The 15,912-nt window shown below is 38.2% G+C and overlaps 1 protein-coding gene across 3 annotated transcripts in view; it reads right to left on the bottom strand.

The window, feature by feature from the left end:
* The window catches only part of greb1l (GREB1 like retinoic acid receptor coactivator), a 42,182-nt gene that overhangs the window by 22,032 nt on the left and 4,238 nt on the right, over window positions 1–15,912 (bottom strand). Inside the window, exon 2 of one of the 3 annotated variants that reach the window (XM_056742521.1) lies at window positions 7,444–7,503. The exons of 1 other annotated variant lie outside the window; for it this stretch is intronic. The gene's annotated coding sequence lies outside the window, so the exon portion shown is untranslated. Of the gene's footprint in view, window positions 1–1,730; window positions 1,942–7,443; window positions 7,504–15,912 lie in introns of those variants that run through there. One more of the 3 variants, XM_056742519.1, reaches the window with a different exon arrangement.

Raw genomic sequence — 15,912 nt, forward strand, 5'->3', positions numbered from 1 at the left:
GTATTTAACATTTTGCGCTGCATTAAATTGCATTTTAGCATTAACGGAAATGTCCGTTAAATAAAGGAAAATGTACTGGTAATTTTTGCTTGTACTTCATCTGTTTTTTACAGGATTTATTATACAGTTTACAGTAAATACACTAGATTGAATTCTTTCATAAACATATCACATACCAATTCTAGGTCTGCTTTTTTGTAATCTGTGCTCCAGGAATCATTACCAAGGAAACCAGATCTCATTTACATTACATTTACATCAAAATCACCCAATGGAAACTTTTCACCGTGGCATCATTTTTTTTAATGGATTTACAAATCATGGATAATGATTTCAGAGAATGACAGCCAAGAAATCTTATCTAGATCAAGAGGGTATCGATGGTTCTGTAACAAACCGTGAGCAATGAAATAATTATCTAGGACACCCTGCCCAACAGCAAGCTTACGGTGAGCCTGTTTGGCCAAGTTCCATCATGATACTGCTGTAAACAGATGATAAGTGAGATAGCAGCACCTGAACATAGTTCAAAACCGCCTCAGGCTGCTCTTGGTCCAGTTAGACTGGTAATGACATTTAAGGGGTGTTAAATGCTAATGTGGACATGCCAGCAGAGAGCCCTGCCTTTAGGCCAAGAGCTATTTCACCTAAACACAACCAAGTCCTGGTATCCTTCAATGTAGCATTTCAGATTGCATTACCAATCCTTTATTTAGTAAGTACTAATACATGGTGCAAATTCAATCTTTTAAAAATGTCACTTAAGAATATAGAGACAAACATAGATTAGACAAACAACACAAAACAAAAATCAAATATTAAAGTTTATACAAGTGGCATTCCAAACTAGCCTTTATGTAATAAATATATATATGAAAACGGTGCTTCCTTACAGTGAACCAAGAAACTGTAAGCAAGAACTCCATTATAATGTAGGATTATCTTTAATTAATGACATCCTGAAAAAAGGCGCACAAAGCATTTTACGTAGACAAAACAAAACAGTCTGTAGACATAAACATGCAAAGCTGCAAACCTCTCAAACAGTTTGTTTTGTCTCAGATTTTACAACATTGTCCTCCAACATTTCTGGATCACAGACCTAACGCTTTTATGCATAACTCTATTAGTTTACAATAAAAAACAAAGTAGCGTTACAAATTAAAGGGTTAAAAGAAACCGTCCCAATATTGTGGAGTTCATGTGCGGCAGCAAATGTAGTAAAATTTGGTAACAGTACTTTCCCACACCAAAAGCCTCTCTTTCTCTCCATGTCAGTCCACTCCCTCTTTTGTTTCCTTGCTTATCTGCATAATTACATTACATTTCTGACAATGGAAATAAGAGCTAGAACTTCCAGTGCATTTACAAATTCTGCTTTTTAATTCACGAAAATACCTCAATAAATTTAACAAACAATCAGATATAAAACACAAACACTACACTAGCCCTGCAAATCTATGGGTTCTTTAAAAAAAATTACACTTTGCATTAAGATGTAAATAAAGGCAAATATTTCAGCTTGGCCATCAGCGCTGACCAATTCACACTTAGTTTTTTACATTCACTTTAAAGAGCAAGACCCTAAACAGGGGGGTGGTTGGAGAGATTAGCCAATGCAAAACATTTAAATATCTTAAAATAAATGGGGTGTTAAAAGCCATGGCCATTGACACCATGTTAGCAGGAGCCGGTGAGTGTCAGAAAAATCTAACATGACGCTTCTGTACCTTTCATAAGCAGCCGGGGTGTGGAGTGTGCCTCAACAACTTCCACTGTAGACCTCACTCAAGCACTCAAAGCTATTTCCATAGTGAACGTAACGTCCTCAGAATATCCGAAACCAGCGTTAACACCAAGACAGTATTCCTTGTTCCAAGCTACTAGCCCCCTGGTCATGATAGTCCTGAGTTGGAGTGGATTCCACGAACTCCAGTGCAACCACCCTCTCTGTCCTGCGCTCAGTGGCTCTGGATACACAAACTCACACACGCTCGCATACACAAACACCGGGCCCTCCCCCATTCCACTTGCCCCCTCCCTCTTTTTTGCCATTTGCTCAGCGGGGCGAGAGGGGCATTCACTTAGGACTCATTCATCTTGGCCCTTGCTGACCCCCTAAGGTGACAGATGCTGTTGTGGAGAGGGCCATACTGTCGAGCGCGGCACAATAGAGGCGAGGTGCCTCCGCACGCCACACACGTGCAGCATTTGCCACGCATGATACGCAGATGCCACTTTCTTGACGTGACACTGGAGACTTTCGGTGAACACTAAGTACCGCGTGTGCAGATGGGGGAAAAACGTGAGGCGAAGGATCGTTTTCTGGGGCCTGGCCTCTCTTCTGCCACTCCCTGTTTTATTGGGGCCATTTTACTGATAAACCAATGGCATACTGGGGACACTTGCTAAAGAATGTGGGGTCAGTTCACATTTTGGCTGTTGGCCTTGCCTTGCAAACACATCCCTCCCCTCTTTCCAGAGATTGACGATTAACTGAGAATTGAACCCTGTTGTAAACAGCCATGGTGAGGACTCATCTGGTCAAAATACCTGGAGTATGTCAAGGGGCATGATAGGAGATTGATGTTTTATACTATCCTGGGTTGATCATTTCCTACTGCGTGCCACAGAAAAGTGGCTTGGAGGAAGTGGAGAAGATAGCGAGGGTTTGAATGCAAATACAGGAGGATCGGGTTCCCCCAGTGCTTCAGGATCTCTCTAACAATGACTCCATCTCTCTTCTTCATCTCGTACACTAATGACAAAATATTGTGACTCAGTGGTTGACCCTCTCATACCAGGGCCCTTGGAAGCAAAAATAGAAATTGGCAGCATTGTAACAAGCAGCTGAAAATCAATGGTGCTCTGTTTGTGAAAGCTCATTATAGATCCAATATGCCAATCCTCCAAAATAAACTTGGTATTTACCAATCTCACTCTATCGAGGCATAAAGTGTTAGGTGAAGTTGCATCAAGGTGACCCTGTTAAATGAAGGTAAATATTCAAGTAGATTTAATCAACATGATCAGAATCAAGTTTTGTCTACAGCCAAATAGTAGGATTTGTTAATAATTGATAACAGCCTCGTCCAAAAAGGTGACTTGACGCAATGGTTCAAAGAGTGTGCTGCCTTAGAGCCAGTAGCACTGAAACACATTTGTCAAAGTTAAAGACACAAAGAATTTGTCAACCAAACAATAAAACAGCCACGTCAACAAACCAATGCATAAGAAAAAATAAAGGTTGAAACATTTTACTTGAAATTATGTTTCACAAGGAAAAACATATAAATTGGTTAAAAACTACTACTGCGTTCATTTTCTAGATTATACGACAAATGTTTTCATCATAAAGTACAGTAAACCAATTGTTATTTTTATCCTTCTGCAGTGTTGCTTTTACAACCGTTGTTGCAGCAAATAAACAACAGTTTGTCTAAATCGAGCCGTATATATTTTCTCACCCTAATAAAGAATTAGTAGATAGTGGTTAAAGCAGAATGGAAGTCAGCTTTAAACAATAACCGCCCACCCTAAGAAGGCTTTATTAGCCCCCCAGAGTAATTAATGCTGTCATTCCAGCTAATCTGGAGGCTTTGTCTAAACATTGTTCAGTTTAATTGCAAGGTTTCTTTTTAACATGCCATTTGGACCACACAATGTCTAGGAGTGACCCTGATTGACAAATATGAGATATTACATTAGACATATCCAACACTTTGTTCGTGGGAACAAGTTTCCCAGGCTCTCATATGTTTGTAGAGACTGTAAAAACATAAACATACGGATAAAGCCCAAGTTCAATTTGTAAAGTAACCGAGGTGTCGATTTAAGCCTCCGTCTTTAACGCTATCAGACCTTAATGGGTCATTGGAAAAGGAGAAAGGGAGCAAAGCAGAGGTTTCCTTTGCTCAATTGAGCTTGTGGGTAAAACAAAAGACCCAGTGAGTGAAGTGTCCCTCCTCTCGCACATCCTTCAGCACTGCTTTGAGTCTCTGGCCCTGGGCACTGACAAAAGGAAGTATCTTTTCCACCGCCATCGGAGAATAGATGAGTCATGTGGTGGCGGCTCTTTCAACATCTTTTGGAGTTCTGCTTTGTCTTATTCTTGGTTTCCTTTTGAGAAGTGTCCCATTCTTTGGTACATAAGAAACTCATTGCTGCCAGACAATATTATTGTTTGGACCTAATGGGACAACACAAGTTGGGCAATCTAAAGGCCAAATTGGCAAATATCTAAAAACTTTCATTTTTGGCCTGTGCACAAAATCGGGGTCAAGGTTGGGGTAACCAGATCAGAATGTCTGGGGTAAAATCCTTGTTCTAAAAGTTCAACTCATCTTTGGCTTGACTCTCTACAACAAATCTGCCTCATAACAGCCAAACCAACATTGTTTCAACACAATGGGACCAATTTAATCTGGACTGTTTAATCCTAATGTTTTAATCTGTAAAACCAACTGAATCTAGACCCACAAAGATTAGGATGGGGTTAATTTGAGCAGAATTATCAAGTGATGAATTCCCTGACATTACATGTATGTTATAAAACAACTGAGGATTACATAGATGAGGTGAGATCAGAACGTGATTTTAACGCAGCGACAAATGACCATCAGCTGGGTAGGAGGGAGATTTAGAGGTGGCAACTGCCACAGCTCATCTAAGTCTTCAGGAGCTATCTACTCAGCGTCAAAAAAAACAAACCCACCCTAACACGAGCCACAAACAACAGCAAGACAATGCGACCACCATGTGAAAGTCGATGCTGCCATGGCACGTTCTGCCGCACTGACCACATAAGGTCTGTTCCAGGCGTGAGGCGTGGGGTCTCACGCTGCTTGTCACACCACCGGCAAGTTGTTGTCCCTAAACCCTGCACTCATTTGCCTATTAAAGCTCTCTCACGGACTTCCTGCTGGGGTCCTGAAGTGCAAATCGGGGCTTTTCCAGCGAGACCATCATATGAGCCAGGCCAGTGCAGATAACCATTTCTGCTCGGCCACACAGACAAAGGGGGAAGGGACGACTGGGGGGAAGGCAACACCACAAGCTGAAAGCCAAAGCTGAAATCAGCAGAGGAGAGAAAACCCTGACTGGTCAGCAAGGGATTGGATCCTGGGGGGTGGAGGTGACAGCCCGGGGAGAGGATTAGTCCAGCAGTGGACGGGGGAGGTGGGCCAAGGTTAGCCAGGGTTTAAGGGGGTGGAGGCCTAGGAGGATCAACAAAAGGAGTATTTGGGCAGATGAAGAAGTCATCATCATTAAGCCACTGGAAGTTTACTGTCCTGTTATAAACGCAACTGGAAAATGAGAGGGGCAAGAGGGCAACTCTGAGATATGGTCAGTAGACTGCAGCGGGTGGGATTGTGGAATGCTGGGCTCATTTATTAGAGTAAAAAACTGGCCTTTGAGTGACCAAAGCACTGATTAGAGCCCTGACCTTGCCATGCACTAAAGTTTAATTTAACCTTCAACGAAATCCTGCATGTAGACAAAAATGGACAAATGACCCCTTCAACAATATTATTGGTATTAAAAGACTAATCGTATGAGCACTTTCAACAAGTTGGAATGATTTATTAGGGTCTTCATGAAATGTCTGTAACATATTTTGCTTAAAAACACTCAATGGCTATTTAAACAAAACCCTTTTTGCGCCCCTTCCGTACAACGCGTCAACACAACACACTTGTAGTCAGACACACTACACACTACATTTACTTTGTTACATTTACTTGAGTAACATTTTGGAACAGGTTTACTTTTAAAGAAAATTTAAAAAAAAGTGTGTACTTTTACTCTTAATTGAGTAAATTTGTAATAGAAAATCTGTACTTTTTCAATTCAAATTGATTTTAAAATATGCTTTTTTAAACACATTGTTTATTTCAAGGTTGTCGTCTCTTTTTACGGGCATTCCCGAGTGAACGATTCGTTTGAGTTGATTCTTTTGAATGCATTAATTGAACAAATGGCAAAAGCATTTCAATAGGCTAATGAGTCAGTTCAAACATTTTGTTCAGTTCGCAGCACGATCTGAATCATCTGAAGCGTGACCTGTTCTTCAGACACATGGTCAGATACCTGCAACATGCACGTTACCTGTCAGACACAGAGAAGTGGGCTTGCAGAAATATACATTTGAAGAACAGAAGGAAGAAAACTTGTTGATGGGCGTGTGGTTCACTGTTTACTGTTTGTTAACAAGTAAGAGCTTTTCACAACACACAAGTGACACAACACGAGAAAACATGAGATTCGTCAAAAAAGTTGTATTTCATTTAAGAGAGCACTGCAGATTTTCTACATCATCTTAGAAAATGCTATGAGTTTAGTTAAATGCATTTTAAACGCAAAACCCTGCAGGTTCACTTTAGTTTGTTCACTTTAAACTACATTGACATCAGAACTAGATTAAATGTATAGAAATGCTTGTCTCTTCTGTGTTTGTCTATTCTTTAGTCTCTGTGTGTTTATTGCAAAGATATCTGCTTATGATAATTAAAAATATTGATTAAAATGTAATATTAAAATATTGGTGTTATGAATTTTATGTAGAAGGCCTTTATGATCACATACAAAGTAACTAAGTAACTAGCAACTTGAGTAGTTTTTTCATTGTATTACTTTTTAACAATTTCTCTAGTTACTTGTACTTTTACGTGAGCAAAGAATTTGGCTAGTCTACCCACCTCTGCGTGTAGTACTGCAATCGTTTGGCTAAATTATATTTATTATTATATCCGTAGTTAGTTTATTTTTAAACGTCTCAAATCCCCAAAATTGACGGAATGTGCACCTGCAGATCTCAATAGAATTACGTGGATTTTAGTGCTTGTCCATGTTATTCACAAGTTATACACACACTATGTGAGAGCATAACTAGTATGCTCTGTATGCTGTGACAGATTTGTACGATTGATTTGAGACGTATAAAACGAAACTAACCGCAGTGTTCGCCACAGTTCATTAGCAAATCAATAGTTACAGCTTGCCGCAGCTAAACATATTAATGCACATAATGTATTAAAATACATACAGCTAATCTCCAAGTGCCCATTTGCCAAAAAGACATATAAATATAGAGTAAGTTTTACACTGGCTTTGGATGTTCTATGAAGCCTGTGACTGAGTTAGCTCCCTTCTCTATCATATGCTAACATTATCCTCCTATATATACACGGTACATTTATGTCAAATTCAGACTGTTGATAAATATTACTTACATCGGCAGCTTTGTCTCGGCTGATCAAGCACTCCGGCTTGAAATGATTCACGTAAACAAGCAGGTTTTTACTTATGGTTTCTGAGGGATTTCCACTAAAAATAAAATAAATCCACTCCTGTCTCGTTTCTTTTACGTCACAACAGGAGCGAAATCTGAAAGGCTCGATTTCTCATATGCTTGCAGGGAAAGGCTCATCAAAACAAACTTACTGGGATCTTGTTTTTCACGTTTTCTGGGTTGCTAGATGCGTCGGGGACCCGATTACATCACTGAAAGGATGATAGAAAACAAGATTTTGGAGACAGAATAACTGATATTGATTAATTTAGGAAAAAGCAAACAACACAAGACAAAATTTAAACAATGTACAATAGAAGAGACTACATACTATATGTGAATTAAAGCATTGGTTCTCTCTGGTCTACGGTTCATTGTAGTCCATCAACAAAACACTGATGACCATGGCACTCTTTTCCATTAAAATGCCTCTATAAATTGAGTACATTTTTGCCTACCCATCACCTTAACTGGAAAGGTCAAGTAGAGTTTTACACCTCAAGGCCGAAGTAATGGTGGAACATTTAATTGAGCAACGATGATGGCATTATGCCATTGACATGACTCGCCCTCACTAGTGGATGGTGGATGCATATGGTTTATTTAAAAATCTATTGTATCCATGGGAAATTCAACAACCATGATACCATGACGACATACAAAGAGTTCTTCGGGTGAAGAACAGCAAAGTAGCTCAGGCCAATAAACCAGAGACCTGCAAATGAACCCAACCCTGCATTTTACAACTCAGACCACAGCTGAACGCTGTTATTCACTGGGGACAATAATAGTCCAACTAATGGGTCAAATGCATTTCTTCTCTCTGTATGATTTGTTACTCATTAACTGTTATGCGCTGATGGCCAGAAGGCATGTGGATATGGGCAAATTTAAACGTTTATTTTTCAAGCGAGCTCTCCCTAGTACATTTTGGCTTAAACATTTGGTAAGCTCACACTTTCACCTCACGGATTCTAATGGTTTGTTAGTTCTGCTCTTGTTGTCGGGATAAAATAACCTTATAGACAGACATTTATGTTACAGTGTAAAACGGGGTCTTGTTTAATGGCTCTGTGTCGCATGAAGCACATATTATCAAAACAGACAAGCCTTATCAGGTGACAAGGGGCAAAGAGAGGTCAGATGTGCTTCCTGACACAATTCCTCCTGCTTTGACGCTTCATCCATCATTATTCAGGAAAGGAATAAAAGTGTGATAGCCTAGCACCACAGTTCCCCATGTTGCTCAAACAGATGTAATAAATCACATGACATTTGGTGAGCCATCACTAGCCAAACTAACACATAAATACAGTGTTTCAATTCCTAATTTTTATCCCGAAAAAACAAAACTATTTTTCCGATACAGTTTGAACTACTTAGATCCTTCGGTGATCTTACACATCTGGTTAACGGGAAAAGGTCAACCAGAGTTTTACACCCTTTCCTTAGACCCGAAGTATTTGCGCCATATGCTAATACCGCATTCACAACATGCCAGAATTACAGGAATTTAGAAATTTCAGTTTCAGTGACCATATAGGCCTACTGTCATTAAAAAAATCATCATTTATTTACCCTGATGTTGTTCAAAACCTATATTTGATTTTTTTGGTGAAACATAAAATAAGATAATTTGAGAAATGTCTCAGGGGTCCATAATAAAATGAATAATTTCTAAGCTTGGGGATGTATGAACATTTCATAGCAAAATTTAATAAATCAATCGTAACATAACTGTATGAAAAAAATAGGAGGGCCACCAAGTACATTGGGACTCGATAAGATATAGATATATAGGTCATTCATATTACATTCCCAATTGTGCATCAAAAAACAAGGTAACAATCCCATGTTTCCACAAATGACAGTAAGAATCGATAAATAAATCATTCATAGAGTCAGAGGAAAAGAAGAAGTGCTTTCCCCGCCTCAGAATGAAAAGTCACCTCAAATGAGTGAGTGACGAATGAACAATGAGGGTCTATAATGTTCTCAGGAAAGACCCCCATCCTCAACCCTTCCCCACTTCCTCGTCGGGCACTCAACTGTATCCAGCATGCTCCTCTTCCTGACCCCAGGCAGCCTCTGCTGCATCAGGCCTGGTGTGTGTGTGTGTGGCGGGTAACAGTAGTTTCATGCTGATAAAGCTGGGTGAGTTGCCCATGGTGACAGGGTTGACAATTTAAATCCTCTTGCTCCTTTTTTGTTGTTGCGATGTAACAAAGGCAGGTTCAATCTATTGTCCTGTGCCGACACAGATAAACCCCTTCCCATACAAATCAACAATTAAAGCTGTGCTGGGAACAGTCGGACTGCTCTCAGATCGGCTTTGTGTCATGTACAGGCCTTTTAAAACCATCAATTATTTGCATAAAATGAACGGACTATAGTATTAGCATTACTGTAACTTACTGCTGGAAACTAATCTACTAACAAAAAGATCAAAGTTATCAGGCAAACAATTTTTAAGCCCTCCTTTTCAATTTATGATAGTAACCAGAGTTTTTGCCATAAAACCAATATTATTATTACTGTTGTTTTGTGTTTTACAACAATGCATACAAACTGAATGCCTGCATAGTGTAAGAAACTTTTATGATATTTCTATTATTTTAATTTCTCATATAACAATTCACCACAGCTTAACTGTACAGTGTTATTGTAAATGTACTTTCAGATTTACTCTATTATGTTACAGATATCCATGGAGAAGGACCGCTACTGACTTTTTTTGATGGCATTACGGCATCCCACTGAAATGAATGTACATACGTACATTACAAAAAGTACTTCGGTCTCTTAACCATTTTGAAAAAATTTAATTTCTGAAATTTCTGAAAACCTTTCTGAAAACTCAATAACAGTCAATATCTAATCAATCAACTGCTTGCAAAATGGAATCTTATCTTACAAACTGATGCCTTGTGTTACACGCCAAATACTAAATCAGATTCTAAGGTGTGAGTGCTAATCTGACACAAGCAGGTCAAGAGAAGTTTGCCAATGTGGAAAACAGAAAGTTTATCTGAGGAGAGACCAGGACCTCACAAATGTCCATCACAGGTAAATATGTACCCTCAGTCTTATCATGAGCAACAGCGTGAGTCACACTGTTTGCTGTGTTCAAATGAGCTCCAGCCTTTATATTAATTTTCTTTATATTAATAATATAGCATGTAAAATATATTCGGGACTTCGGGACACTTTTATTAAATCTGTTTCTAATGTGCAAGTCTAAATGCTAAATTATTAAGGGATGAAACTTGAATCAACCAGTGATGCTCACAGGACAAAAAGTCTAATAATTTACAAGCTTTGGACAAAGTTTAGTTATACTTTAGGTTTAATTCATTACTACCACAAAGTACCACAAAAATTTAAATATTTCAAACAAACTTTAAACAAACAATATACTTATTTCATAAACTAAATAGCTAACTTAACACTATACGAGCTTTACATAAAAAAGCTAAAAAAGAATAAACAAAAAACAACACTTTCATTTAGTCTGACTATGCCGAAACACATTTGAATAATTTAGCTAAACCATCACTTTCTTATTCAGTAACAAATTCAATTGAAGTATGAGGCAGGAGCAGTTTTTTTAGGTCACCCTAGACCTTCTCTGTCTAAGCCTGAAGGTTGAGTTCTAAACTAGGTCTTGGTCACTGTGACTTTGGCCAGACCAGGCGGCCTCATTGGCTTTCACTCCACAGCCCACATGCCATCGCCCTCCCCTGAGCCAGTACTGGTGACCTTGGGCTTAGGGAGTGTGTGACAAGCTTTGTTTAGAACACAGAAAAAGACTGAAGATTGCATAAAATATTTAAACAGAACTCTCGTTGAAACCAAACAGTTTTGTGGAAAAAGAAACAACTACAGAGCACCCTTTTTATGAGATCACGTTCTCATGGTGGAAGAATCTCCTGTTTTGTCAGGTCCATCCAGTACCTCCAAAGAATGTATAAAATGCAGTGAGGTGGAGTATTTGTGCATGTGTTCATGAAGTGGGAGTATCCTCACAGGCCATGTGCTAAAATAATTTACTCTGCCGTCCTGCAAAGCCTATACAGGGATTTAATAAATCTTGCTTGAGTATATTTTACTCCAGGGATCTGCTCTGATCATGCACACAAAACCTATTGTAATGCTCTAGTGTTTATGTAGCTCAGTTGGTACTATTGAGCATGGTGCTAACAAAGCCAAGGTCATGGGTTTGATGCAGGGAATACAAAGAATGGTAGGACAAAAATAATAAAACATATACAATAAAGCTGTGTGGCAAATACCAAAAGTAAAATCTCATATAAAACTAATTAAAAATATGAATGTGATATATTGTGTGTTGTCCTCAAAATGAAAAGCAATACAAATAATGGCCCTTGCACAGATGTTCAATAAAAAGGTACTGTGCATGCAGAACACATTCTGTACTCTGTTTAGGCAAGTAAATCAAGTTTCTCTTGCCTGCAACTTTTCACTTTGGGTGAACAACATGTACTTTAACAGACAAGCCAAGAAAAGAGGCAATTCAAGTTATAGTTAAAGATGGAACAAAGAATAACCTGCCAAAAAACAAAAGGCTCCCAAGGGCTGTTATACAACATATGAAAAATAGATTACATAAATAAATGGGGTTTTTGCATTTCAAGAATATATTCAAACTTGCACACAATGTTAAAATGCTGATAGTGTGTTCTTGGTTGTTAACTTCATCCCCACTCCCAAGTATTCTGTAAGTCCTAACGTATCAATGTGGAGTTTTTAGCGGCATTTAGTGGTGAGGTTGCAAATTGCATCCAACTGCTCAAGCTCCCTTTCGAAGCACTACGGTGGCTGACAGAGGAAAAAGATGTTGCCGCGTTTTCGCTTCATTGCTTAAGGAGATATTTATGAAATGTGCTCCGTAGAGTAGTTTGACCATTTAGGGCTAATGTAGAAACAACAATGCGAACTCCATGAAGGGGACCCACGCTCATTCTAAGGTAATAACTCCATTACGTAAGGTCTCTGCAAGGCCTCTGAAGACATAGTTATGGACATTGCATTTCTGTCAATAGATCCTCCTAAATATGACACACAGCACCTTTAAAAGGAACAGCACAACTCTTCTTAACAAGGCTTACAATTTCAGGAATAATTTATATCCCAAGCCCAAATTTTGCAGACTGAGTTAGACAGGACATCCTGGTGATGCTTGCTTTAGCAAGAACAACTATTAAAACAAGCAGCTATTTTATGACGTATTATAAATGTCTCAAATAGTGAAATGTTGCCAGTCATGTGTTGAACTCCAGCTATCTGGGACAGTGCCCTTCACCCTGCTCAACACAACCTCCTCATTCTTCACTGTGACATGTCTTCTTTCAAAACTGAGTTGCTGGTATTGTTTCCAGACATGTTTCCTGACAAATGACTAGAGGCCGGAGCAGATAAGCTGTGTGCGCTGAGGCCCGTGGAGATATTAGGCTTTGAAGGAGCGGAGGAGGAGATGGTCTAGGACCCATCTGCTCCAGATAAGAGCTGTCCGACTCATCAGCACCCAGGAAAACCATGACAGGACAAGGAGATGCATGTCCATCTGCAGCACGCCCAAAGACACAAACGCATACACACTTCCCTTTCCTTTACACTTATACAACCTCAGTACACACGTCCCCACTGATCTGGTGCTGTCACCCTCTAAACCTCCAATATTATATTTTATAAACTATAAAAAACATAAAATGTAAAATAGCTGGTTTTATTTTTTTGTGTTTTTCTTTACAATCAACAGTTTATCTCTTCCAATCAAATTTGCCAAATAAAAAAGAGTGACAACAGCTTTCAGGTCCAAACAAAGATATATTAGCTAATGTGAAGGGCTTTGGAGGAGAGGAGCCCACCTCCTGTGAAGCGATCAATGCACATGAAAGCAAGAGGTCAGCAACCTTTGACATCTCCATTCAGAGGGGGGAAGGCACGTGATCTTTTGTAAAATTAGCTACATTGATCCAATTGTGTGATATTGTCGAATGCAACCCCAGACTGTGTGGCAGACGTTTCTTTGAAATGTATTTAACAGTCCTTTCATAGCAAAACACTTCAATTTGAAAGCCTATAATATAACCATGGTTGCTTTTTATAAGAAATAAAATGTGCAATGTCTTTATGATAAAACATCTCACCCGAACAAATTTGCATTTGTAACTCAGTTCTCCCCAACAGTAAGATTAATGAGAATAATAAGACATTGTGACATGGCTTCATTTGGCTGTTATTAAACCAATCAACAGCTTCACATCCCTCTGGTTTTATGCAAGGCAGGGGATAACAATGCAAAAGGAGTTCCAGGAATTTCTGCCCTGTCGTTAAAGTAGCGGACAGGTTAAAAGTTTACAAGACATCTAAGTATCCACTGCAACTGTTAAGACTCATGGTTTAGGACAGGGATCATCGCCGGTTCCCAGAGCCGTCAGGTGAAAGGGGGCCAATAGGCCGCTGACCGCTTGCTAACTTCAAGGTGGGGGCAAATTTAACTGCTTCAAATCAGGCATGGTTGTAACTGAGGATGCATCAAATCAGTGAAGAGGATTAATGAGGTCTTTAAGGAGCATGGGCAGATGGTTTGTTAACATAACCAAGAATATTTGAGTAGGTGACAAATAAACCGTAAATTTGTCCTATGGTGCGACATCAAAAAAAACTAACAATGAAGATAAATATCTCTTATGCTATTTTATTTAATAAATCTTAACATTATAAAATAATGTTATTATTATATATTATAATGTATTATATTATTGCTATGTCACACCATAGGACATATGTACGGTGTTTTTGTAAACTACCCATTTATGATCTATTATAACCCATTTTATCTGTGGTAAAAAAATCAGATTTTCACAAAACTGGTCACATATTGTCTGACAGTTTGGAAACACAATACATTAAAAGAAATAAAATCAACTGTATTATCATCAGACAAAAAAGATTTTAAGAACAATTTAAATTGGAAAAACACCAACCACAATAGTAATTTAATACAAAAAAATTAAGAAATTCAATGGTGCAACTTGCCAATACATCTGCGAGTGCTCATACTGTATGCCAAATGCTTTTGTGTCAAGGCAGAAAACGAATCAGATTTTTTTTTAAAGTGGTTAAAAAAAAGTGGTTAATAATTTTTATAGGCATTGGCTAAACAAGAACTGAACAGTGTGTCCTGAAATGTTTATATAAAATCACATGCCAAATGGATTGCCAAACATTCTGCCTGCCAAAAAGCAACACAGTAGATCTCAGTCATGATCAATTTAAAGTCTCTCACTATAATATTTTTTTTACAATGAAAATTATTTTTTTAGAGTAAAGGGCAAGAAGTGACAATTTTTAATGAAACAAACAAGGCATCTCAATTAACTTTAAATAAAGTCTAAAACTATCAACAATGTTTCCTCAAGATAAATGCTATTAAATAACAAAGCAGAGGCTCTATAAAGGAGTAGTTCAATTTCAAAATTAAAATTAATTTTGAAGGTGAACTACTCCTTTAACTGACATCCATCTCTGACCTTCACCGGGTAACCATGGTCACAAGGAAAAGGCAATACTCATCTTTGCTCATCTATTCATACTGATGCCGGGACCGCATTTTATATTCTAAATATAAATATTATGTCAGATCCATATCAATAGCTGTAGAGCTTTGAAGCGGACTAAAACTGCTATATTATTTGTTAAAGCGCAGAGCACAAAATGTTCTCTAAAATTGTTTAGTCATTACTTACTCACACACACATGTCATTCTAAACCTGTATAACTTTCCTGCAGAATATAAAAAATATATGTTGAGGAACTGTTTTGTCCATACAATGAAAATAAATCAAGGTGTGCAAAAAAACTATAAACAAACATAATTTTATGCCTCACAGAAGGAAATTAGTAGAAGTGATGTACAATGGATGAAATGCAGAGGAGTATGCTGCTCAATACAGACCAAGATGTTTACAGAAAGAAGCAGAAAAAAGCAGAAAAGAAGCACCTGCTGCCTGTGACATGGTGAATGTAAAACAACAGAAGGGATTTTGAAAGCTAGCTGGACAACTCTTTATCTCTCCATCTGCACTCAGCACTAGTGGCCAATAGAACCTTGTTTGCTAAGATATACAGAGAATTAAAAATGAAAATATTTAATTTTTTTCATTATTAATGACAGACCACCACTTTTCTGTTTCCTGAAAACATGTTACATTTTCAGTAAATATCACGTTAAAATGTTAAGGCCACGATGCCACAATTCATCCTAAAGCCACTGAAAGGTAAAACATTTATTCATTTGGCAGACGTTTTTATCCAAAGCGACTTACATTGCTTTATCTTATACATAGGTATTTGCAATCCCCTGGGATCGAACCCACCTGGTTGTAACGCAATGCTCATACCACTGAGCCACAGGAAAGCTTTTTAATTTTAGATTTTTATTATTATTTTATTTAATCTATGTTCATATTAATTTGTATTATTATTTTACTTTACAATATTTGTATTAAATAACTATTTGCGTTTCAAATACACGTCAACAACTTTACACAGCGATCCAAGTTCAGAAATATGCGAGAATGCGTTTTATTTACTCG

Source organism: Triplophysa dalaica, chromosome 3 (assembly GCF_015846415.1).
Source record: "Triplophysa dalaica isolate WHDGS20190420 chromosome 3, ASM1584641v1, whole genome shotgun sequence".
Lineage (NCBI taxonomy): Eukaryota > Metazoa > Chordata > Actinopteri > Cypriniformes > Nemacheilidae > Triplophysa > Triplophysa dalaica.